This window comes from Miscanthus floridulus, chromosome 3 (genome assembly GCF_019320115.1).
Source record: "Miscanthus floridulus cultivar M001 chromosome 3, ASM1932011v1, whole genome shotgun sequence".
Lineage (NCBI taxonomy): Eukaryota > Viridiplantae > Streptophyta > Magnoliopsida > Poales > Poaceae > Miscanthus > Miscanthus floridulus.
In genome coordinates this window covers 103386679-103412305 of record NC_089582.1, presented here as the reverse complement: position 1 = coordinate 103412305, position 25627 = coordinate 103386679, and the positions used below count along the sequence as shown (strand labels likewise).

Here is a 25627-nt window from a genome sequence, read left to right as displayed (position 1 = left end):
GGTGAAGATCCACCGGAAGAAGTCCATGTGTGGCTCTATCCCGAGGAAGGCCTCACAGATGGTCATGAAGTCGACGTTGAGCAGCACCCCAGTTAGATTGAGGTGCTGCAGCTCCAGGCCTGACTTATTAAGGAGCTCGCACAAGAACCAATGCGTGGGATATCCTAGCCTATGCTCGTGGAAGGCGAGGAAGGAGACAACCTCATCAGACCGAGGTGGCAGAAAAGCCTCCCCGTAGGAGACCTCTAGTGCGCCACCTCCTTCGGCAAGAGCAGCCCCTTCTCGGTGAAGGCAGCCAGCACCGCCTCATCCACATTGGATGGCCTCCAGCTCTACATCATGCTTCGGACTCACAAATAGATCTGTGAGTTCTCCTCTCCCTCGCTTTACCCTCTCTCACTTAGGAACCGTCGTGGCACACGAACGCACTTGGCGAGAAGGAAGAAGGAGGAGAGGCAGCGGTTGGAGAATAGGCAAAGGAACAGGATGGAAACCCTCTCCCTTCCCCTATTTAAGGAGGAGATGTAGCAGTTGGAGAAAGGCGAAGGATTGGGGCGAACAACCCTCTCCCTTCCCCCATTCAATGCGGATGGGATGCGGTTGGACGTGTCCTGACTAATGGGGCACACCCTACCCAACAAAACAGCGCCTGGTTAGATGGGACATGGCCTGGGCATGGCCCACCACTACCGCACGCTGGGCGTAGGAAAAAAGGCGCAACCACATGTAAGCAGCCCTCCGCCTTCCTAGCCAGGACTTGGAAGGGCCCAACGACGAGATCTCCATCGAGGAGAGACCAACGGGCTTCCTGAGTTGTTCGAACGGCTTAGGCAAATGCCGAGAGACATGTAAGGAGTAGAGGGATGCCCCATGCGGGCTACGCCAACTTCACCATGAACGACAGACATGGATCCCGTTCGGACATATCCGATAAGAGCTCCTCAAACCCATCACTCGAGTCATCAAGGTAACTTTACCAAACGTTCTTACTTTATTTTCTATTGCATGATCATTCATTCATCCATTCTCATACGATGGATTCATACCATCATTCATTCATCCCATACATCCAAAGCATTGCATATGCAAATTAATGCATCACAAAACTTTGTGTTGTGTCACGAGGTGGTAATTGCCTCATTCAACATGAGTAACGACCGACTAGGGTTCGAAGGCTGGCCCACAAAGTGCTTGAGGCCGCCTCACGTCAAACAGAGCTAGGGGAGAAAACATAGATGAGCCCCAGTGGCCCTCGCTCGATCTGCCCAGAAGCAGGCAGGGTCATCTCAACCTTCTCGTTTGATCCTAGCCTCCAGCCATGCCCACAGAATCTCCATCGAGGGGAGGCCAGCGGGCCAGCTGAGCCGGTCTTCAGAACGACCTGGACATCTACTGGGAGGCGAGTTAAGGAGCAGCGGAATGCCACATGAGGGCTATGCTGACCCTATCACAAACAACGGACTCGGATTCCGCTCGAACGCACCCGCTAGTGACCTCACCGAGCGCGTCACTCGAGCCATCGAGGCAAGCGACGTTAGCTCAGCCCCTCCGGTTGTGGAAACCATGGACGGGGTAATGCACGGAACTAGACCTACCCCTACCGAAGCCAACAGGGCTTAGGGGCTCAGGTCGCCCGATGTCGACTCAGGAAATCAACCGGCCGCACAGGTCGTGGGTGGGACAAACACGGGCGAACACCCCGAACGGTAGAAACACAGAAATCTACGGTCCCAGAAAAGAGTACCAAGATGCTCAGCCATCAACCAACTCACCAGTCAGACGCAGGCTCGGGGGCTACACCCACCGGGTGCGCTCACGCGCACCCGCTGGCAAGTCCAAAAAAAAACCCAGATGATTTTACCCAAATCGCCTGGGGGCTCGGGGGTTACACCCACCGGGTGCGGTTGCGCGCACCCGCTGTCAAAATGAAAACCCCTGGACGATTCTACCCGAATCGCCCAGGGGCTCGGGGGCTCCTGTCGGGTTCATAAACCTAGGGTCCCTAATGGACCTGCTTCCCAGCAAAAGCTAGGCCCAGCAGACGATGTTGCGAATGACGTAGAACTCTTGGGCTGGCCTAGATACCTAACGACGGGCCAGAAGAGCAATCTAGTCTCCGACCGGAAGGCGTGGCCAAGGAAGGAACGATGATCGCTTTCAACTCCGACCCGCCTCTCCGACTGGAAGGCTTGGCCAAGGAAGAAATGACGCTCGTCTCCGACTCTGGCCCGCTTCTTCGACCGGGAGTACACTGAACATCTGCTTACAACACTTCTCGGACCGATGCGGTCGGAGCCAACTGGGAAGCGACCGAACGGGGACGCCCGCTCAGTAAGGACCCAAAGAATCAGGCGGAGCAAGTAAGACAGGGCGCTCAAGTCAAGCCGTAATACCAAGGACCGTATCCTGCACACCTATATGATAATACTTTCAGTTCATGTCAGAAGGATACTTTATGACCTTCCAGACATGTCAGAACAATGACAGTGTTGTGGGCGCCGATATTTGTCCTACAGTATGGTAGGCGTCGACATTTTCCATACCAGAAGAACACGTCAATAGTATTGTGGGCACTGACAAACCATCTTGTATCTGACGGTGTGGGCAACAAGACTAGGTAGCACACGCTCTCCCTCTCACTTATAAGGCCGTTCCCTTCATCTATAAAAGGGGATGCACCCTCTCCCAACGAACGATCGAACAACAGACAACAAACGGATCGCTCCGACTCACTCTCTGCTAGCTTATTCTAAAGCTACACAGAGCATACGTTTCAATATTTAGCGCATGTAGGAGCTCCCGTCACTCTCAGCCCTTCGGTCCAGAGTCCGACCGGACCTCTAACACTCTCATCTTATTCCCACTCGTTTGTAACCCCACAACAAACTTTGAGCACTTGGGCTCAGGAATAAAGTCACCGACCGACTCAAACTGGACGTAGGGCACGTTGCCTGAATCAATATAAACCCTGTGTCATTTAGTGCTAGGCCGCATCCGATCACAACGTACGGCAAAACGATAAATATTTACTAGTTAGTCACTTTTCGCACCGACATATTTTCCACTCTTTATTCTTTCCACGCCCCCTTCCACCTTTAGATGGGCCGACAAACACGCACGGGAGAGAGAAGATATGCGCGACTCCTAAACACGTAACCTTACATGGAACATGTGACTTTTCTCAAGTGCTAAAAGATTAGGATGATGGATTATGAGTTGTTGGAGAGGAGTTTTTTCTCATCTTACTAAAAACCAAAGATTAGAAAGGGATTTAGGGAACTCTTGTATATACTCATTATACTAATTCGTGTAAATAAGCTAAATGCTAAGGTGAGAAAGGAAGAGGAGAGAAAAGAAAAGTGGACGGTAAGTTTATAGTCAGCTCAAGCACAAGAACTAAGAAGTTCAAGGACGAAAATGCATCAGGTATTAATGCATCAGGCATGTTCGCTGGTTGGTTTCTGGGCTGGCTGGTGCTGGTTTGTTGTGAGAGAAAAATACTGTTGGCTGTCTGATTTGGGCTGGCTGAAACCAACAAACGAACAGGGTGAGAACCAGCAACATAGTAAGGGTGTTCGGCTGCAACTTTTTTGCAGCCAAAAACAGCCATTATACAGCGCTAGCAGGAAGACGATACAGCTGCTCTGGCTGCAAATAAGCTGCAATATCATTAGTCATGCACTTAGGGGGGGTGTTTGGATTGAATCCTCCAAGACAGACTCGCAGCCAGGTATCAATTCCAACGCTGGCGATCGATCTGAGACGCACGGCGCGCCAGACAAGTTTGCCTAGGGTTGAACCAAACAGCCCTTGTTGAAAGGACGAGTTTTCGGCGGAGAAAACAGTGGGATTTCGGTTCTCGTGACGAGGTCTTCGCGCAAAGAAAACAGGAGCTAGCCCTGTTCGATCATCAGGGAGTAAAAAACGTGCTGAAACAAAACTGGAGGATTCCCTGCGCCTGCAGTGTTCAAAACCGAGCCTTTATTACCCCTGCGGACCGACCTGGCACTGCAAGATGCGAGACGGAACCAGCAAATAGCGCACGAGTTTGGCCGGGCTCAGAGTCAGAGCACGAGCGACGAGCCTGGAAAAAGTTGGAAGAGGAAGCACGCCAACCCGCCAAGACGCGGTCCCCGTTCTTCCTGTGCGTTGTGCGTGCGACCCCGCAGCGCCCCACTCGGTCGGTCGGCGTTGCCTCGGCATGCCGATGGCGTGCTCATCTCCTCCCTCTCCCTGGCGACAACGTCGGGTTCGGCATCCACGCATCTCTGTCTGTCTGTCCGGCCGCACCGCGGCGTACGCCCGTCCGCTCTCCGCGTCGGTGTCGCCGAAGAAAAAAGATCAGCAAGTGGCTCTGTCTGGAGCGGGAGGAACAACTTTCGCGGTGACACCGACCCAGCGCCCAGACTTACAGTACTGTAGCCTATATAGGCTAGTATGACGTTACGCTTGCAGGTCTTCGTTCTTCGGTTAGAACCGCCGTTGACGGCTAGCTTATTTGGTTGATGCGAGTGGCCACTGGGCAGGGCGGCACACAAAACACATGCCTCCATTTGTTTTTAGATGAGAAGATGGGGAAATACAAAATCAGAGCATAATTCTGACCCGTGTGCCTTGAAAGTTCCCCTCTACATTTGTGCAACTACTAGTTATTAAAGCTGTCATTTTTTTTAAAAAAAAAATTGTTGTTGTTTGATAGGTTATTTTGCCGAATAATCTTCATTTTGGCCACCCTCTAGCGCAGGTAAACGAAGAAGCTTCCCTGCTCACAGAGCCTAAAACAAAGAAGCGATTCATGGCGTTCACTTGCATTTCTCCTTGCAGGACCAGGACATACCTATGGTGCACATGCAAGTTAGGATAACCAGGAAGGGGTCAGGATCACCATTGAGAGCGCATGCATCGTACTGTTTGTTTGGACGTTTAACTTATAAGCCGTACTTTTTCAGTTAACGAACAGTATTCTTCTATCATACTAAATCAGCTAACAATATTTTCAGCAATGGCTTATCAGCTAAATAAGTCCATGATTTCCCGAGTTGGTGGTGTTCCATGTACGGTACGGTAGGCCTGTGCTCGAGCACAGTTGACAAACTGCAGCCACTGCAAATATCCGACCGACCGAGGCCATGCGTGTCGCATCTGATTGAAGGACATCTGGCGAAGCGAAGCACTGGAAATATGTAAGCTGTTGGTCTTGACGCTCGTACAATAACAGCCGTGCTGAGCCTGGAATCATTAAGGCCCCCTTGATATGGATTAGGCTCAGGAATTATTCCCGTTTATTAACGCTATATAAACTAGATGATACCTGCGTGTTGCTACGGAAATTTATAGTATTCTCTGTATATTTAAACATTTGATTAAACATAATGTATCTTGTGATAAAATGATTATTGAAGGAAGGATATATGGATGGTACAAAATCTTATGTGCTAAACAATGACAAAAGCAGAGATATAAAAAAACAATGACAAAAGCAATGCTACCAAGGCAGTCATAGAAGTAAAACATTACTGAACGGTTGGCTACTTTAGACATTTGAAAAGGATTATAGGCAAGTACATTGACGCCCTCAGCAAAGCATCTGTGGTTATGGTTGAGGAGCCCATAGTTTGCGTCCTTGTCGTCCCGCCGCCGTATAGCTTGGGCAAGACCTCGGTGTCGCCGGGAGCGCCGCAGCCCGCAGCCGTCACGGCTCTGGTAGCCCCAGTCGCCCTAGTACTTACATGAGAGGTCATGTAAGTACGGTTGGAGCTCCGGCCCTGCAAAAGACGATGCAGCGCGCACGGCCAGGTGCTGCGCCACTCCATCAGGCCAAGGCCCAAGAAGCAGATTCCGCTGTCGCCGAGAAACTCACGCATGGGGAGATGCAATCAGAGTGGAGTTGGAAGATTCGTAGCTCCAGTCGATGCAGAGCTACACGGTTGCCAGCGTCTGCGCCGCACAAGAGTCTTGAGCACAGATGGGGAAAGAAGGCCGCCCTAATTACTGACTGGTGCGTCGACTTAGCAGCATGACGATAGCAGTAAAAATTGAGGAGGAGTTCGGGCTGGTGATGCCGTCGAAGCACCGTCTTCTAGCAGTCTCGAAGAACTCGGTGCCGACGGTAGCAACATCGGGCAGGAGAGAAGCGAGGAGCCAGGAGGCGGTGCTCCGAGCACATGTGACGATGGGACCGGTGTAGGAGCCGGCAACCGGCCTGAGGAGATAACCACGTGAGGTGGCCTTTGCCGTCGCATCTTCCTCCCCGGTCGTGGCGTCTCCGAGTGCAGCGCTGTACATTGCCCACACAGGGCCGAATCGATCACAAAAGCTCAAAGCGATGCTGACACATAGGGGAGGTGAGTGTATTTATACACGAAGGCAGGATGGTTCATTTTCTTCCACATGCAATTGTATAGTGACACTTCAATTAGCCCAAGCAGTTTTATCTGAGGTGACAGACGTATATATAGATGAGGCAATAATGGTTGTGACTGTTCATTTGGTGACTGTTCGTTTAGTGCGCACTGATTCTTGGGGCAGTAGTTTCTGGGCAATTACAGCTAGGGAAACCGAAGGGAATCGCTTGTGGTGGGCTACAAAATATGTGATGACGTGGCTGACAGGAAGTCAAGAAAATAGCCAGTGGGGTTCTCCTATTCAGGTAGAGAAGATTAGGCCGGCCCCGTTCAGTTGATATGGATTAGGCCCAGCAATTATTCCTGTTTATCAATGCTATATAAATTAGGCCTTGTTCGGTTACTCCGGATTGTGCCCAGGAATCATTCCAGTTCAATAATGATTATACAAGTTACGTAAGGAATCCGGTTAGGAATAATTCTAGGCCTCCGTTCCGTTAGAACCGAACAGGGCCTTAATGAACCATTCCAACTTGGAAATAATTCCAGGGATGCAATCCGGAGTAACCGAACTACCCTAAGCGGGTGAACAAGAAGACGAGGACGGCGAAAGCTGAAAGGCACATGGATAAAGAAATGGTACAGTCGTTCATAGTTGCCACGTTTAGGATTACGAGTGTTATATTCGATTCAATCCTGAAAAAAACGTGGTCTCACCACCCATGCAGTTAGCATCATTTCAGAATTTCGGATCAATTTGCCACGACTTGTACGATTTTCTCCGAGATATGAAGGGGTCGTGACCTAGGAAGTGAATTAGTTGCTTAAAATTATAGTCAGCTTTGCGTATACAAATCGTACCCCAAATCTGTCTAGACACAACTTAGGTTTTTCTATGTGTTGCCATCATCTATATCGCATACAAGTTTTACATGCTAGATTCCAAGCCTAGCTATCCACTATAAGCATGTACGATTCTAGAAAAAGTAAAGCCACTCAAACACGGTGCAAAAAAAGTACTAAATGAAGAGTATAAAGGTAGAGCGAGTAGAGATTTTTTTCCCAAGGTATTAAAAAGCTTGATGGAAACCTAACAACGGATAAGCTACGGTCGGTTAGAGGGGTTGGCGCCGATAAACTAATGCAATGGAAAAGAGCAAGCAAGGCTATGATTGATGGACTATAAAGATTGAAAGCCATGAGAAGCTATGAATAGTACTATATCGTTCATGAAGATCAAGCCAAGCGGAGATACGTGAAGATATCAAGTGGCTTGATAAAGTGAAGATGAAGGAGCTTTATTGCATGGACAATGGTTAAGGTGGCGTTGTTGGCCACACCTGAGATGACCATTATGGAAGATGATGAGTGGATGCTTGAGGGCACATGAAGATGGCATGGAATGCGCAAGGCAAACGTATGACTCATTTCACATGCCATTGGTGTGTACAAAAGTGAATGACTGGATTTAGGATAGATAGTCGTATGTTAAGAGGGGCATCCTTGTTTGCTAAATGGTTATCTAGTGTTATTAGGTGGGACCTAACTCAAGAATGATCGAGTGGCATGGAAAGGAAGCAAGCGAAAACCTTTATGAAATATTTTTAAAAATGCTAACTCAGTCTAAAAGAGTTGGTGGTCATATGGGACACCGTTTGGGAGTTAGCCATTTCAAAAAAAAAAAGGTTTGACAGACGAGCTCGGTGTGCTGTTTTCAGCAACATCGTACCTATCTGGTGGGTCACTAGAGAGGTGCAACAGAGCTTCAGTTTCAGAAATTATTTGTTGGTTTGTTTTTCAGCAAGGTAACCTTAGCTTTCGATGCACACCAGAGTTGGTGCACTGGACCTTTGGAGCAAGTGGTTGATAGCACGCGGGTTTGAGCGTTTGGACGTAGTAGAACCCTCTGGTGGGTGGTGGGTGTACCAGAAGGTGGCACTAGAGTGATAGTCTAGAGAGGATCTTTGGCGTGTTGGTTGGGGCTGTTGCACGCACCAGGTCTCTCCAGTGCTCACATGAGAGGTTGAAAGCTCTAGTTTGGTTTTGGATAATTGATGAAACCTAAGTACTAACCTATGTCATCAAGTGTGAATATGAGCTAGGTTGGTACATGCAAGCAATGGAGCTAGATGATGGTGATCAAGGTGGTGGTGTTGACCAAAAGAGATGATCAGGTGCTCCAACTTGGAAAAGAAGAAAAACAAAAACAAAAACCAAGTGTTGATCAAGGCAAAGGTATCAAATAGGTTTTTGTTTTGGCGCTCAAGACACCATAGAGGGTGTGAGTGTATTTAGGATTAATAGCTGTACTATAAAGAGGGAAAATCTTTGGCTAAGCGGTTATCGAGTGTCACTAGGTGAAGTCATAATTGCATATGCATTAGGACCTAGTGAACTAACAAATTAACCCTTGAAAAAATGCTTGAAAAATGCTAACACACGTGCACATGAGTTATACACTTTGTGGTTAGCAACTTGGAAACAAGGGTGAAGTGTTTGAGGAGATAGAACAAGAAAAGGAGTTGAAGGTCTGTGATCGGACCCTGGCTCTGCTAGGACCGGACCTTGACAGGCCGAGTCTGGTCAGTGCTCGGGCTATGGCCGAGAGGGTCAAGCCATGACCGGACCCTGCACGATGTAGTGACCGGACCCGGGGTGGTGCTTCCGGTCATAGCGAGCAGAGAAGGGGCGGCTCGGCTTCGCCAATCAGACTCTGAAGGAGGAGAAGGACCAGACCCTGCATGAACACTGTTCACATAGTGTGGTCACAACTCAGAGAGGAGCACGGGCGAGGCACGAGAGGACCAGACCCTGTTGAGAGTCCGATCACAAGGACCAGACCTGACCCGATCATAAAAACACTCTCGGGGAGCTTACTGGAAACGATCGGACTCTGAGTGGCACTGAGTCCGGTCGCTGCTCGGGTGAGTCCAGTCACAACTTAAGCGATCGCGTGATCGGGATTTGACCGTTGGAGATGAACAGGCGAGGTTTAAAGGAGGGACGCATGGCGTCCATCGATGGACCAGACCCTGGCCAGAGTCCGCTCACAAAGTTCGGTCAGGGCTACGATTGCCCAACGGCTCTCTGAGCCTTGGGGGCTCTACAAATAGGTATTGGTTGCCTTGGGCTCACTTTCTTACACATTTTCATCAGTGATACATCATTGTGAGCCTAAGCAAACACCTCCCACCCATCTCCATCATTGATTCATCATCATAGTGAGATTGGGAGTGATTCCTAGTGCATTTGCTTGAGTGATTGCATTTAGTGGCGCTTGGGGATCGTTGTGGCTGTGGATTTCTTGTTACTCTTGGTGGTTGCCGCCACCTAGATGGCTTCGAGCAGTGGAGGACCATTGGCATGAGTTGGTGGTTGTTTGTGGCCATCACCCGATGATTTGTGAGGGGTCTTGTACCTTTCCCGACAGAGGGCCAAAAGGTAACTCTAGTGAATTGCTCGTGTCATTGAGTCACCCTCACTTTGGGTAGGTTCTTACGGCGCCCTAGTGTGGGCTTGGTGTGGTACCAATTAGCTCGTGAACCATCAAGTGTGTGGTTGACACAACGGGGACCAACGTGCCGGCAAGCACGTGAACCTCGGGAGAAAAATCTTGTGTCAAATTGTGTATTGGACTTCTTCCGGTATTCACTTGGATTTCATTGTGAATTTATTGATCATCTCTCTTGCCATGTGCGGTATACATCTCTCTACCTCTTGCATTTACATTTCTAGAGATATCTTGTGTAGAGGTAGTTAAGTAGCTAGTGTAGCTTAGTTGGTAATCTAGTTGTAATTATCTAGCTCACTAGTTTGTGGAGTAGAGACATAGCCTTGTGTGTGATTAGTGATCATAGCAACTAGAATTGTGGTATAAGTGGCTTGCAGCCCTTGTAGAGTTAGAGCAAATTGTATTTCGCCATTTAGGTTACTAACCTTTTGCTCTAGTAAATTTGTAGAGAACTTTTATAGGCTATTCACCGATCTTTCAAAGGTGCACCAGAGTTTTATGCTGGCATCAACTAGTTTAAGAGCCGCTGGAGACGCCGTTATAGAACTCCGATGGGGAGCTCTGGTGCTTCCACTAGAGCTTTTGGTAAGTGTGCAAAAGATGAAGGTTGGTGCTAATGACTAGTTTGGCTTGGTGGCTTATAAATAGAGGGTGTGGCAAGGTGTTTCAAAGTTGTTGAAGCTCATGGATGACACCCACATAGATTAGAGCCAAAGATAGCCATCACCTCACATATTCTAAGTTGAGATTGCATTCATGGTGAGATTGGAGTGATCTAGTGCAATTTCTTCAGAGATATAACGTCTAGTGGAACTAGGGGGTGGTTGTGCTTGTTTCTTGGAGGACCTCCTAGATGGCTTGGTGGTTGTGACATCATTGAAGCCTCTGTAAAGGTTGAGGTTGTACGGTGCTCCGAAAGAAATTTGTTTGGAGCTCTTGTGCTCGTTTTAACCGGAGGAAGGCGAAGAGCAACTCTAGTATTAGCGAGGCTTGTTGGAGTGTCAAGTTAATTGACCATCTCAAGCTAGTGCTCACGTTGGAGCCTATCAATGTGGGGCAGCCCAAGCTTGTAGGCTTGGGAGCTAGCGAGAAGAGCGGCAATCCTTGAAGTCGACTCAACAGGGAGTACACAATTGTCAAGCCATTGTAGCTCGGAAGAAGAAACATCGTGTCTTCATTTTGTCTCCCATTGGTTTGCGCCCTCCTAACACTAGCTCCTTTTTTATACTATCTAATGCTATTGTTGTTGCTTGTTATTGTAGATTGTTGTTTAACTTTGTTCACTATCATGTGTAGGAGGTCTTGTGCTTGGTCGGTGCTCTAGTTGCTTAGATTGGTTGGCCTTGCTAACTAGACTTGTTTAGTTGCTCTTGCTAGTACCAAGTGTCGCGCTTCTTATCCTATGCAAAATGGTGCTAAGGTTGTTAATTATAAGGGGTTATCTGGCCATTAGTTTACTTGTGTTGTTTTAATTGGGTAGGATACACAATTAGTTTTAGAAACAACTATACAAACCTCAGTCGGCCGCTACAATCCTAACACGCTCGTCTCGGCCTCTCGCTTAGCACCACCTAGCCCCTGGTACCTTGCTAGACATATGAGCAATGATGTAGACATGCGAAAAGCTTGTCCTCTCGATTTGAGGGACATGGACGACCTAAATCTGGGAGATATATCCCCATAAGAACGGACTCGGCCCAACTAGCCTCGGAACTAAACACCAAGAAAATAGGAATCGCTTCATTGCATTCTCTATGGACATTAGAACCAAACCCTTCTTTCCCTAGTATTAAACTAAGAGCGATTTCTTGGTCTTGATCCATTCGTTCAGCTGCCCACCTGTTTTCCTCCATTTTTTTCCAATTCACGTCCACCTACCCGTTTCCTGATTCCTATCTGTCTAGTCTTTTTTTATTTCTTCCTGTCGACCTGATTTTTTGTTCTCATTTTCTCTTCCTACTATCTGTGCTCGTCCGCACGTCCACCACCTCCGCTACATTTTTCTTCTGGTGTTTTGCATCCGTTCATTCATCACTCCTTTTTTTCAATCTCTTCCGATCCGCCACCTCCTTTTTCTAGTTTTTTTTCTTATATTTCTTTTGGGTTTTATGTTTTCCCATAAACTTAGAAAAAGAAGAATAATGGCAAACACATCACGAGGCTTCGAACCACGGTATGAAACAAAGATTTTTAACACCAAATTATTAATCAAACCATAGCGAGAGAGTTCTTCTGTATGTATGCACCAGTGCAATCCTTGACAAGGGCCGTCACGTGAAAAATAGTGAGAGACATCTTTTGTCATAATCATCAATGGACATAACAGTTCTTGACAAGTCAACAACTAATTAAAACTATAATATATTTATGAGTAAATATTTTTGTCCTTTGCACATAAGAATAATTCTATCAATATTGTATTTCAATTTAAAACAATTTAATAAGACAATGTCATTTTATTGTCAACATTAGCTTCTATTATGAATTGGCCATCATAAAATAAATTATAGCTTCAAAATTTAATAGAAATGGTAAAATACAAGTAGATACTCCCTCTGTAAAAAATGTGTCATTCTCACTTACCAAAAAGTTAAACATAATCAACTTTGACCAAATATATATACATATATATAAATAATATTAATATTTATGGTGTATAATTAATTCCATGAGATGACGCGCGAATATATGCGTGTGGAAGACACGCAGATATATGCCCACGTTTGGTGATTTTTTTCCAAGTGCCAAAAACAATGGAGGTGGGAATGGGAACTCTTAGAGATGAGTTTTTTTTTATTTTTAACAAAAAATCTTAGATTGGGAGGCTTTATTGGAACTATTAGATGGTCTTTATGTAGGAAGTTACAAGTTCAATTAGAGGTCCATAAGATCCAAAGCGCGAAAGACCAACAACCCAAAGCCCTTATAAAGGTCCATTACGTAGGAAGTTACAAGTTCAAATAGAGGCCTACAACATCCGAAGCCCAAAGAAAATTTTCCGTGTTTACACACGCCCTTACTTTTGTAGTGAAATTTTTGTATTTTGGTCCTTATTGAAAACATTTTTTATAAATAATCCCCTAGTGAAACATTTTTTGAAAATAGACCAAACACTCGGCGTGTTAGGACACAACACCGTGGTCTGTGCCTCGGCGTAGTGTTAGTTGACACTGAGGTACCGCCACGTCAGTGCTGACTCTGGACGTAGAATTTACCGTGGTTGTGGGGCCGCAGTGCTCGGCGTGAGCTTAGTTAACGCCGAGCCATAGGCCTTGGTGCAGCCCAACTTAACGCCGAGATCTAGGCACATAAGTCCATGCCGCGGCCCCCTTCTTCCTCCCTCCTCCATTCTCTCCTTTCCTTGGTGTATTCATTTATGTCCCCCTCTATTCCCACGAACCCTAATCCCTAAATGTAGGTATAGGGAGGCCAGATCGAGGTTTAGGACGCTTCCCTAAGGTGGTCCTCCTTGACCTTTTTCATTTTATCCAGTTAGATTCAATTGCATTTGTTGTTTTTGTTTTGGCTAGTAGGCTTTGATTGGTTGGTTGATGTCATTTGAGAAAACTATGTCTTAATCGATTCTAGGCCTCAAATGTATGTTTATTGTGTTATACTAACTCTGTTTCCTTTGCTGAGTTAGTTGTTCATTGGTGGATTAGGGTTAGTTGTTTATTGAATGCATTAGGGTTAGTTGTAATGCAAAAGGTTCACCTTTAGTTTGCTTTAGTATTTATTTTTTGTTTAATTTAATCAGCACCTTGGATTGGTGTTTACTTACAACCATTTTGTTAGATGCAAGACATGTATCGGGAGCAATTGTGGCAGAAATAGGATCGTCCTAGAGAATTGTACCCCGACGCATCTAGTAAAGATGCCCCTTGTCCCTCCTAACCTCCCTGTCCCTCACTGTGATTTTGGTTTCCTGTCCGATGTGTTTCAATCGAGACATCCGGACACAGCGGCGCGTTGCTTCTACACATGCAGTCGTTTTAATGTAAGTAATTAATTTCGTATCTTTTTTTCTTCATTTGTGTTAGTAGGTTACTAATATTTTGTTGGAATCTTGTTGTGTAGGCCCATGAGAGGTGCTTTTCTTTTAGTGGATCGACGGTCCAGACAAGTTTGACCCAAGGTATCACCTTTTCGATGATTGGTGGAGAGGGAGACATGCACGTGAACACTTCGAGCGGTGGGTTCCACCTCCCCCTAACCCCCCGACAATGATGGCTAAGGAGAAGCACTTAGCGGTAGTTTGATGACTCAAGGAACCTCCTCTGTGCGATTGTGGAGATTGAGCTATGATAAACCCTAAGAATACGTTGGAGTTTGTGTGTCCAAACAAGCATGAAGTAAGTGAAAAGTGTATCTGTTGAAATGTTGAGCTATATTTGTTCATGTACTAATGTCACCTTTTTTAGGTGTTTGCAATGGAGAAGTTTCATTTCAAGGAGTGGCTCTACGGTCCTAAGAATCAATGGCCAGAGCCGCCAAAGCCAAAGGAAAAGAAGAAAGAAAGGGTAATTTACAAAGCACCTCCTATCATGTGCGAATGTGGTGTTAAAGCCAGCTACGGCCTAGTCCCTTTGGAGCTTGGAGTAGGCCATTATTGCGTCCATATGGTTGACTATGATGAGGTTTGTTATTGTTGTGGAAAACATGAAATCATTTTTTTCTTTTGCAAAGAGTTATGATCTAATTTTTTGTTTAACAGAGCACTAGGAAATGCAAGTGGGAATCTTATGATGGTCAAGCTAAGTTCTTGGATGACTTGAAGGGGAGGCAAGTACTTGCATGGAAGAGGGGATATGGACCTCATTACGTCGATGACTTCATTAAACAACAGAAGAAGAAAATATGTGAGTTTGCTAGACAACGCGGTATTTGTAACCTGATCGGTGTTAGGCTTGACAAATGGGGTTGGAGAGACGAAGGGCGTTAGAGGAGGAGAGGGCAAACAAGGAGGCAAGGGAGGAGACAAGAGTACAGATGTAGGTCTTGAACGACCATGTTGTTGCATTATGTGCCAGTGACTGATTGAAAGCCTTGCTATTTTCGTTGCCTGATTTTAAATGTAATATAATTGCATTGCTAACTGGTTGTATTTTATACATGAAGGGATTGGATGTAGTGAGGACCATGCCGTAGAGGTGTCTCGTGCAAGGTTTTCGGAAAAAAAGTTAGATGAGCACAAAACGTGAGCTGGTCGTACCTTTCTATCTCCGATTGTGTTGGACAATGAGGGGGATGAGGATGACGACGACACTACCAGGTTAAGCAATCTCATTGCTCTAGCAGAGGTAGGCTTGTAGGTGAAGAAGGATGAGGACAACACTGGCAGACTAGGTGAGCTCATCGCTCTAGCAGAGGCGTACTTCTAGGCGGAGGAGGATGAGGACACATTCTTCTCTCAGGCCGTAGAGGCCGTAGATGAAGTGGAGGCTGCTTACTATAGGTGTCAGGCAGATCAGGGCAATGCAGGTGAGTGTACCCACATTAACGAGGTGGAGGAGAATGCATTCTTGTCTTAGGCCGTAGATGCAGCGGAGGCCGCTTACTATAGTCGACAGGTAGATCATGGCAATACTGGTGAGCCTAGCCACAGCAACAAGGTTGAGGTAGAGGATTGGTACTCAGATGATGAGTTGCTTACTCAATATGTTTCTAACTGATGATTTATGATTGTGTCATGTGGTAGTTCCATGCTTTATTAGCGAATAATGTTGTTATGTACTAGATTGTTCATTTTGTTTTCTTGTGTTTCATTTGAACCCATGTAAGGAACATTGTATCCATTTACCAAACTTGGAGCACCTTTTCCCCATCAACATTACTAGTTGAGCTTGAAGTAACAATTGGTGTCTGCTCTGCATGAAACAAATCAAAATCAATTGGCAAGGGGTCTATGCTTACAAGAATTGCTTAAACAATCCCAATAAAACCCTGTCTCAGTGGAAGACCAGGTAGCAAAGTGAGCATTGTGAATAGCACTATAAAATTGGATGACAAAGAGCACTATAAAGGGTGGGGGGCTCAGCGGCGAGGCTAGTTCTGGGCTCAGTGTCAAGTGGATGCACGCCTAGCACAAGAAGGGCCATGATGACCCATCACGTGCTGAGGGTAGGGCGGGTTCGATTCAGGGCTCGGCATTGAGTCTACATACACCAAGTACAAAGGGGTTTGCGCTTTGTCATTGCACGCATTGTCATTGCCCAGTCGTTGGTCAGTTCAGTCACCTAGGGTTTGGCCCTAGCATCGAGTCGATGCACGTCGAGCACAAGAAGGATAGCGCGGACTCATCGAGCACTGAGGAGTTTGGTTCAGGGCTCAGCGTTGACTCAACGTATGCCGAGCGATGGTCCATGCTTTGTCATTGCACGTCGAGCCTAGTCATTGTGGTTCTAGGGTTCGATGTGGGATAACTGCACACCAAGGCCATGTGTCTCGGCGCTGGGGCTACTTCGGACCCCACCGAGGTTTGCGAGCCTAGCCTCGGCATTGAGTCAGGCAGTGCTTAGGTCTGGGCCTCGATGTCATTTGACTTAGTGCTGTGGTTGGCTATGTCGACGCCACGAGCATACCTTACTCAGTAAGGAACTGGCTCTAGCATACACCTCGACATGGTTACGTGTGATGCCATGTTCTTCGGCTTAGCATGTTGTGATACGACACTAAGGCCATGCATGGTGGCACCGCGAGCACCATTTTCTCAGTAAGGACCAACAATGTGTTCTTAACTCGGCGTTAATATACCTGACGCCGAGGTTTGTGGCTAAGCATTGATGTATCTCACGCCAAGCCTGGTAGTGAGTTTAGGTAGGTTCTTGCTCACTATTAGCATCATTTGTACGCATAAGTTACTACAATTTATAGCATAGTACGTAATGGATGTTTCATTACAGGTCCTTTACAACACACGACACATAGAGTTGCATACAACATTCCATGCCATCCAACATACTACTAAAGTACTTGGCTTACAACTTACCAATGGAAGTAGTGGGCACAACTACAAAACTTGTAGCCCCTAGGAGCCACATGATCAGCTGCTACAAGAAGTGTTACATATGCACTCTTATTGTTTATAGTTTCCCATTACAACAGTTAATTAGTGGTCATTACCAAATTTGTGCAAATGACATCAGTCCTCTAAGTCTAATTGGGTGCATCTCTGGAACAGTAATACAAAACTTGTACCCACTTATAGGTACATCCAAGAAGAAGCCAAATTGTTCAAAATCCAGAAAGCAACTAGTGCCCTCTTCTTCCTACCATCAGCTGCTCCCCTTGTCCATGTATCCTTTAGTACACACTCACCTACATGTTTATAACAGCCTATTCAGTCCCAACTAGGCAGTCAACAAAAGATTAATGAATGAATAACTTTTCTAACACTACTTTAATGGATTCACATACGCTGTCTTTGCAAGTAGTCCTAGTCCGAAAGTAATCTAGTCCCGAACTTGGTCCATATCCCTAGGGTCAGATAACGCCATAAGTGCCACTTGAGTCAAACGGCCAAGTCCTTGTGGTTCCTCGTACGTTTCTGCCTTCTTCTTCCCCTCCAATTCATGCACGTAGTTGTGCAACGCACACAAAGCAAGACTTATCTATGGTTGCTTTGTGCTCTTATAGTGAGGTACACATTTCAACATTTGCCACTTAGCTTTCGTGGCCCAAATGTCTGTTCTATAACAGTGTGTAGCTTGGAATGGTGGTGGTTGAACAGCTCCTCCACGTCACCACATTAGTTTCTTAGATGTGGCGACAGATATCCTGGGCTTAGTGCGTAACCAGAGTCCACCAAATAATATCTTCCTGCACACAAACTTACAAACAGACAAGGTAACAAACACTTGTCACAAACAACCAATTTAGTTAAACAAACCTGACGGTGGGTGCAGGAAATTGGGATCCTCCCAAGCTGTCTTTAGCACCCGCATGTCATGCATAGAACCCTCTGTCCCACTGCCAACATACGTGAACCTCATGTCAAAGTCACAAGTAGCAACCACATTTTGGCTGGTGTAACCATGCCTATTAGTGTAGGCCTCATGTTCTGCTGCTTTAACAATCACTTCTATGTGAGTTCCATCGAGGGCTCTTATGCATCGATCAAAAAAAGGTGTGTACTTTGTTAACTTATGCACCACTACAGCATAAGTGTAGTCATTAGGCCTAGGCACTGCATTTGCAAAGGGCACCATGGCGTTAAGCACTAGGGCAAATATCTTGCTACAGGTGCGCAATCCCCTCTAGAATATCTCTTTCATTTGCCACTGCGATTGCCCTGTCCCACATGCCCAAAGATACATGCCTAAAGCTTCCCAAGAATCAAGTTCCCTAGTGGATGCTAGACCATAGCCATTACATAATATGTAATGCAAGCGTCTGAAATTTTTAGGCTCCATACGAAAGTTATCAAAGCATCTACTATGATCATGAAAAAGGTTATCTACCCATTGTCGTCCGATGGCTTTGGGGTGATGGTAGGTAGGGTTGACTTGTGGCGGCACCATCATAGTGGACATTATTGCATATCTGAAAGGTCCTTGTTTGGTTTTGGTAATTGAGTGACAACCTTAGGTGGACTAATATATGGCTGAGTGAGATACACAGGTGATTAGTCCACAAGCATATGTGTGTAAGCAATACTTGTCATGGAGGTGAAATGGCTTAAACTTGTTGCAAAGCTTACACATGTGATGATGAAGGAGCTCATTCCATATGAGACATGAAATTAAGTCATGTGATCACGGTGGAAAAGATCAAGACAAGACTTGGCTCAATAGACCGGTTGCAAGTGTGAAGGGCAAGTTGAGTGATGACTTAGCACCAATGGACTGAAGTAATGGTGAAGAGCAAGTGAAGTCAAGATTGATGAACTAATACGGTCAGGTGATGATATGAAGTGACTCATATCATTTGTGATTGGTTGGTGCATGTATTGCATCAACATTGGAGGAGATGGAATGGAATGCCCAAGGCAATGGTATAACCTAGGGCATTTCATTTCACTGATCAAAGGTTGTGTAGAGAAGTGCATGACCGGGTTTAGGATAGATGGTTATACTATCAAGAGGGGCAAACTTGTTTGCATATCGGTCATATAGTGCCACTCGAGTGATCTAACTTTGCATACGTGTTAGGATCGAGTGGCGTGGCAAGTTGAGTGGCTAACTCCTTAAAAATGTTTCTAAAAAGCTAACACACATACACATGGTGGTGTACACTTGGTGGTGTTGGCACATTTGCAAAAGAGAATAAGTTGAAAGCGAGGAGGAGGTGGTAGAGAGCTTGGGTTGCTTTCTAGACATTGGCGGACTGCCTGACCTTTGGTAGCAAACTATCCGTGGTCCTCAGACGCTGATGTTTGGGAGGGATCGAACGCGACGCTCATACTGTTCATGGTTTGACAAGTGAACAGTGGACTGTAAGTGCTAGGGTGGCAGACTATCCACCGGCTACAATCAGTGGCGAGCAAAGTTGCTAGAAATTCTAGCCAGACACGGGCGGAGTGGCTAAGTTGATTGGACGCTGCACAATAAAAGTGACCGGACATGCACGGTCTGTGTCCAGTCAGTGGTGACGTACGCTAATGTAGTGCACTGAGTTGATCCAGAGGGGATTGGACATAGAGGCGAGTCTGGTCACCAGGGACCAGACGTGTCCAGTTTTAGAATAGGGGCTTAGGGAGCTGGCTCATGGTGAGTCGGGTCATTTCTTCAGCGCATTAGGTCACTGGTTTGGTGGCGTGTGACAGCACTTGAGCGGATGTGGGTGGCGTGCATTAGGTCTTTCTTCAGTGTGTCTGGTCGCTACGAATTTTGCCCAGTGAAGGGGTAATGGCTAGTTTAGCCTATGGAGCTATAAATAGAAGTGTTAGCTGGCCTTTGGCCAGTAGCTGAGCACCCTATTGGCGGTAGTTAACAACCAACTTAAACCAACAATTAAACATGCATAAGGGCGTAAATATAATCACCAATGAATGTTTAGGGGTTTAAACTAATAAATTCTACAAGTTTTGGTAAATCTGTGTTTCTAGCAGGGTTTAATCAGAAAACCACCAAGGAGGACCTAATCGTTAAAGGAAAATACAGAGTTCCACCGTGGTACCTACATGGGAAGACTCTAGAAGGGTCTAGAAGCCTCATCACCGAAGTGGAGGGCCACCCCCTGACAGGTGGGGCCACCCGGCCTATAGGTAGGGCTTCCCACCCCCCTGGTCCCACCTGTCAGCCAGCTTCATATGGCGGTCTCCCACCACCTTTGAGGATGCATCTAGGCCGTTGCTTAAGTTAGTTTGATCCAAGGGCTCACGTTGGACCCTTAGGGCTATATAATCCAGCCCATGCCTCCCCCAGGAACCTAGGAATCATAAGTCATCTAGGCCTGTTGAGAAGACATAAACCCTAAGCTCCTCAGAGCTCTTCCTCCTCCATAGCATAGCTAGTTAGGATAGATCTAGAGGGAGGCAAGCAAGACTTCGCTTGGATTCTCGATCTTGTCAAGAGCGTGGTTCGGTATAAACTTTGTACCCCTCTTTCTTTTATTTCTCTATTATTTTTATATGCTAGTTACGATTGTTATGACAATCTCAATATTCATCTTATTCATGTTCTTCGTTATGATGTTCATCGTCTACTTTGATTATATGCTTAGTATAGCTAGTTTATCATTATGTTTATGCATAAGTTCGTATAGCGCTCACTCCAAGGTACCATGGGTGGGTGGTCGACATTGTGTAAGCGTGGTGATTATACGTTGTTTACCTGTGGATACACCCTATATTCTGGGTCATATGGTAGATCGCGGATGTGACACTCCCGTTGAGTCCTTTGTAGTCCACTCCCCAAATATAGGCGCACGTAGGGTCCGATTATGAAGGTAGAATGAACTCTACCCTCAATCTTCCTTAGTAATATCCCTTCTGTGTAGATATGATGATGATCTTAGCCATGATTACTAGGTGTAATTGTACTAATCAAATGTATGCTTTGACTTGTAATTAAGAATGACTTAGGAATTATTCCTCTAATATTCTACCTGACCATGCTAATACCATAGAAAGGAGTGCTCTGAGTGATTTATCATTATCGTTACGTATCATATATATATATATATATATATATATATATATATATATATATATATATATATATATATATATATATATATATATCTTATGACTTATCCCTGTTGTGAGTAGAGTATTTGTTATTGTTTACTTCTCCTTCAATAATATAAGTTATCAATACATGTCCATGCTAGACCTTTCTAATGGTAAAAATATAAATAACGATACCTAGAATACTCTCGGGTAAAATGCTACAAGGGTATATTATCTGTGCGCTTGCGGATACTCTTTATTCATAGATTTATATAGTCACATACTTTAATAAAGATCTGCTTAGTGTTATTCTAGTAGTAATACTATGTAGTACCAACACATATCTCTAGCATCATCACTAGGGATGACAACCTAGTAAAGTTAGGAGATATAGGTTTATAATAGGTGGCTAAGTACTTCAACCAAGTGACACGTTAATAAATATCAATAAGCATTTCTGCGCTGTTGCTAGGGGTTAGGATTTAAACTTCGTTCTTAGTAGCAATGCTAAGAAATGTCAACAAACATTTTTGGCGCTGTTGCCGGGGAAGGTAACTAGCAAAGGAAGTATTGATAAACTTATACTTATTGATGTCATCGATATAAACTATATACCCCTGCTCAAGCAGGATTACCCTTGTTTTGTCTACTTTCATATCTTATGCTAGGTAATGTATGACCGGTTTTGACCTTCCGACAAACTACATTGATGATCTAGAAGCACTACTTAAGAGGACTAAGGCTAAACTCAAGAAAGTCTCAGCTTTAAAATAGGAAGACAACCATATAAGGCGAAGCTTAACACCAGAATTTAAAGCCATGGCTATCAGGACTCTCCGTGAATTCTCTGCTCCAGCTACGGCCAACATTCGTACTGGACCGACAGTCAATGTCAGAGACAATGGATTCGAGCTCAAGCCAGCTCTCATCAATATGGTGCAAGCGAGCCAATTTTGTGGAAAGGCACATGAAGATGCGAGTGCACATCTCCAACACTTTCTGGAGATCTGTAGCACTTTCACCATCAAGGGAGTAACCAAGGACGCCATACTACTTCGAATCTTCCCATTTTCACTTTTGGGGAAGGCAAAGCAGTGGTTCTACACCAACAAAGATAGAAACACTACATGAGATAATTGCTCCACTGCCTTCCTAGCAAAGTTCTTTCCCATGAGTAAGGCCAATGCTCTACGTGGAAGAATCTCAAGCTTTCAGCAACATGATGAATCTGTCCCTGAGGCATGGGAACATTTTCAAGATTATATTGTAGAATGTCCTTATCATGGGATGGAGAATTGGCTACTCATGCAAACTTTCTACCATGGGCTAACCAATAGTACCTGTGAGACTATGGATGCTGCTTCTAGAGGTGCATTCCTATCACTCGCCATACCAGATGCAACAACTCTTGTGGAGAAGAACATGCTCAAACCTGCAAAAGAGGTGGAGGTATACATCAACTCAAGGAAGTAGACATGTTGTCTGCCAAGATGGACTTGCTGATGAAGAAGCTTAAAGATTGAGCCAATGAGAAGCAAGAAGTCAAGCACATTCACGATTCATGCATGACGTGTGAAGTGTGTGGAAGCACTAGGCATTCAGGGAATAACTGTCCTAAGACCCATGAGGATGTGAATTTTGTCAACAACAACAACTACTATCATCCTCAATAAAATCAAGGATGGAACCAGCAACAGAGGCCAAACTATCAAGGTAACTACCAAGGTAACTATCAAGGTAATAATTTTAATAATTTCAATCAACCACCCTTGAGAGAATTAATTGCTGGTCAATCCAAACTTATGGAGGGATTATCTAGAAAGGTAGCTTCTAATGATAAAATTTTAGAAACATAAATAATAGAATGGATAGCTTTGCTTCTGCCATAAAGAACCATCATAGCTTTAATAAAATGATAGAATCACAAATAGCTCAACTGGCGGCTGTTGTTCCCCCGTCCGACAAAGGTAAGATTTTGAGGCAACCGAAAGATCTAGAAACTGCAAATCTTGTTGATATTCATAATGCAGCTTACTACTACATGGAGCCATCGATGGGAAGGTGGATAGATAATACCTTGCCTAAGAAGAAGAGCAACCTAGGGAGACCTAACATCTCCATCGCCATTAGACCTCACATTTTCCAAGAAGCTGTCTGTGACTTTGGAGCAAGCGTCAACATCATGCCTAAGGTAATCTATGATCGAATTAATGGAGATGCTTTATTGTACACAAATATGCATTTATAGCTTGCAGATCAGTCACTCTGTTACCCCAAGGGAATTCTTGAAGATGCCATTATTCAAGTGGGACAATCATATGTTCCCGTAGACTTTGTAGTTTTGGAAACAGGTGGAGATGTAAGGGCACCCATTATTTTGTGCCGACCTTTCCTAAGCACCGCAAAAGCCATCATCTACGCAGACAGTGCCAAGATCTACTTCACAATCGAGGATAGAAAGGAGAAGTTTTCGTTCAAGAATCGTATACACCATTCTCCTGGACATCCGCAGACATCGTACCTACCCAAAGTGACAATAGTGACCAAGAAGAACAACAATATGAGAAGGTGGAAGAACAAAGCCAGGCAGCCACAAGAAGAGATAGTCAATATGATCAACACACTCTGATCAGAGTACGACCACCTCCTCGCTTCACCATTCCTTGCTAAGAAGGATGATCTAGGCGTTTCAACGACCAAGTGTACTATTGGACAAAGAATCTTCCACAAGACCTTCTACGACATTGGATCAGGAGTCAACATAATGTCCAAGGTAACATATGAATATTTATTCGGTGATGACCCTTTGTTCCCTGCATACATGCAATTGCAGATGGTGGACCAATCAATCCAATTTTCAGAGGGGATAGCAAAAGATATTATGGTAAGAATACATGATCACTATGCCCCTGTCGACTTCATGGTTCTAGACATGGGTGAAGAAGAAGACGATACACCCATCATTCTTGGAAGACCGTGCCTCAACACTACCAACGCGATCATCTATGTTGGATCTAAACATGTCCACTTCCAATTCTCTAAAGAAAAGGTATGCTGCTATTTTAATAGTTATACCACTTATGAGCAGCCGAAGAAGTCCTGCTCTAGGAGGAGATGTCGATCATCCCAAAACCAAAAGAATCAATCTCCAAAGAATGAATGGGAGGAAGATAAGGAACCTGAAGGAGTTGTAAAGGATGAACCCGCTCTGCCAAAGTCAAGTCCACAGACCAAGCAGGTACAGAAAGAGAAGGTAACATCATCACTAGAGTCACAAGAGGTGCAATCATCAGGGTCTACATCCCCGAGACCGATTGATGCACCCAAGGAATGAACGAGATAGGAAAAAAGTCCTGCCCGGAGGACTTAAAAATCCGAACCCTGGACGTGAGGTAACATCGATAGTTATCCATATTTACTTTTTAGTATTGCATAAATTGTTTTTCACTTTAGCATATTTGTTTTTTCTACATTAGCATTACATTTAGAAAAGAAAAATAAAAAGTTCCATTAATGCATTATATCATTGCATCATAAAGCCTAAAGCCCCATGTGAAAATTTTCTCGGTGTGTAAAAGCCTAAAGAAATATTCACCGTGGTGGCATAAAAATAAAAAAGCCACATGCATACATATTTTCTTTCTACATTATATAAATAAGAAAATCTAAAAATATATTAAATAGACATCCTGCTAATACTTTGTTAATTAGGAAATTTGTCTAAACTCCAAGGACAACAAATCTCTAAATGGCTGACCACTACCCCCTTGTCCTAATCTGTGCCACGAGCTTTGGTGTTCTTGTTGGAATATTTTGTAGGATGATCAAGAGTAAAGCCATCCATCCAAATAACATATTCCCGAGCCGCTGCTACACCCGCTGTATGAGGAAAACTGCTTCTGGAAGGATGAGAGAGATTTTAAGAAAGACCAGACAACATCCAGCTTAGGGGAGGAGCATCCCCCAAGTATCTAGCAAAGTATTTCTTTCCCTTTTCGGTTTTATGATCTTTGAGTTTTCTATATATTTACGAGTCATAAAATGATGCATAACAAGTTAAAACAAAATAAAAATGTATGTTAGCTATATATATATATTAAGGTGTGATCTTAAATTATGAAAACAAAATAAAAAGTGTGTGTCTAGTTTTTAGGAGTTAAATAAAATGAGCTCTAAGGATAATCTCTTGCAATTGAAATGATGATTAGTTGCTCTATCGTAATTCCTTTCAAATACCTAGATTTCAGCCTTGAATTCTCCTGAGTTTTGGATACGACTGTTTTAATATAAGAATTTACTCTGAACTTGAAACTTGTGGATAGCATATGCTTGATCTAAGTCTAGGAATTGACGAATAAGATATGAGAAGGTCTGAGTTGCTGTTTATCTTGTTCCTAGTGATACTAAAGTTCTAGAGATTTATCTTTTGAAAAACATAAAAATCTTACATGATGAGCTCCTGTATGACAAAGCTTGAATTCCTACTAGAGACATATATGATATTTAGAATAGAAAAAACTTCCACTCATATTTGCTGCTTATTTTGGACTGAGTTTAGTCAAGCTTTGTTGATCATTATGAGAGGTTTGTCATGCTCTTAAAATCAAGATCATGTACACACCACCTAATTATGCACTACTCCTACCTGGTGGTAAGTGCAAC

At 44.6% G+C, this 25627-nt stretch overlaps 1 non-coding gene across 1 annotated transcript; it reads right to left on the bottom strand.

Moving 5' to 3' along the window:
• Window positions 1–22148: 22148 nt before the first annotated feature.
• LOC136547702 (small nucleolar RNA R71) lies at window positions 22149–22254 on the bottom strand. The gene has a single exon (XR_010781665.1). It is a non-coding gene; the product is annotated as a small nucleolar RNA R71 (small nucleolar RNA).
• Window positions 22255–25627: the final 3373 nt, after the last annotated feature.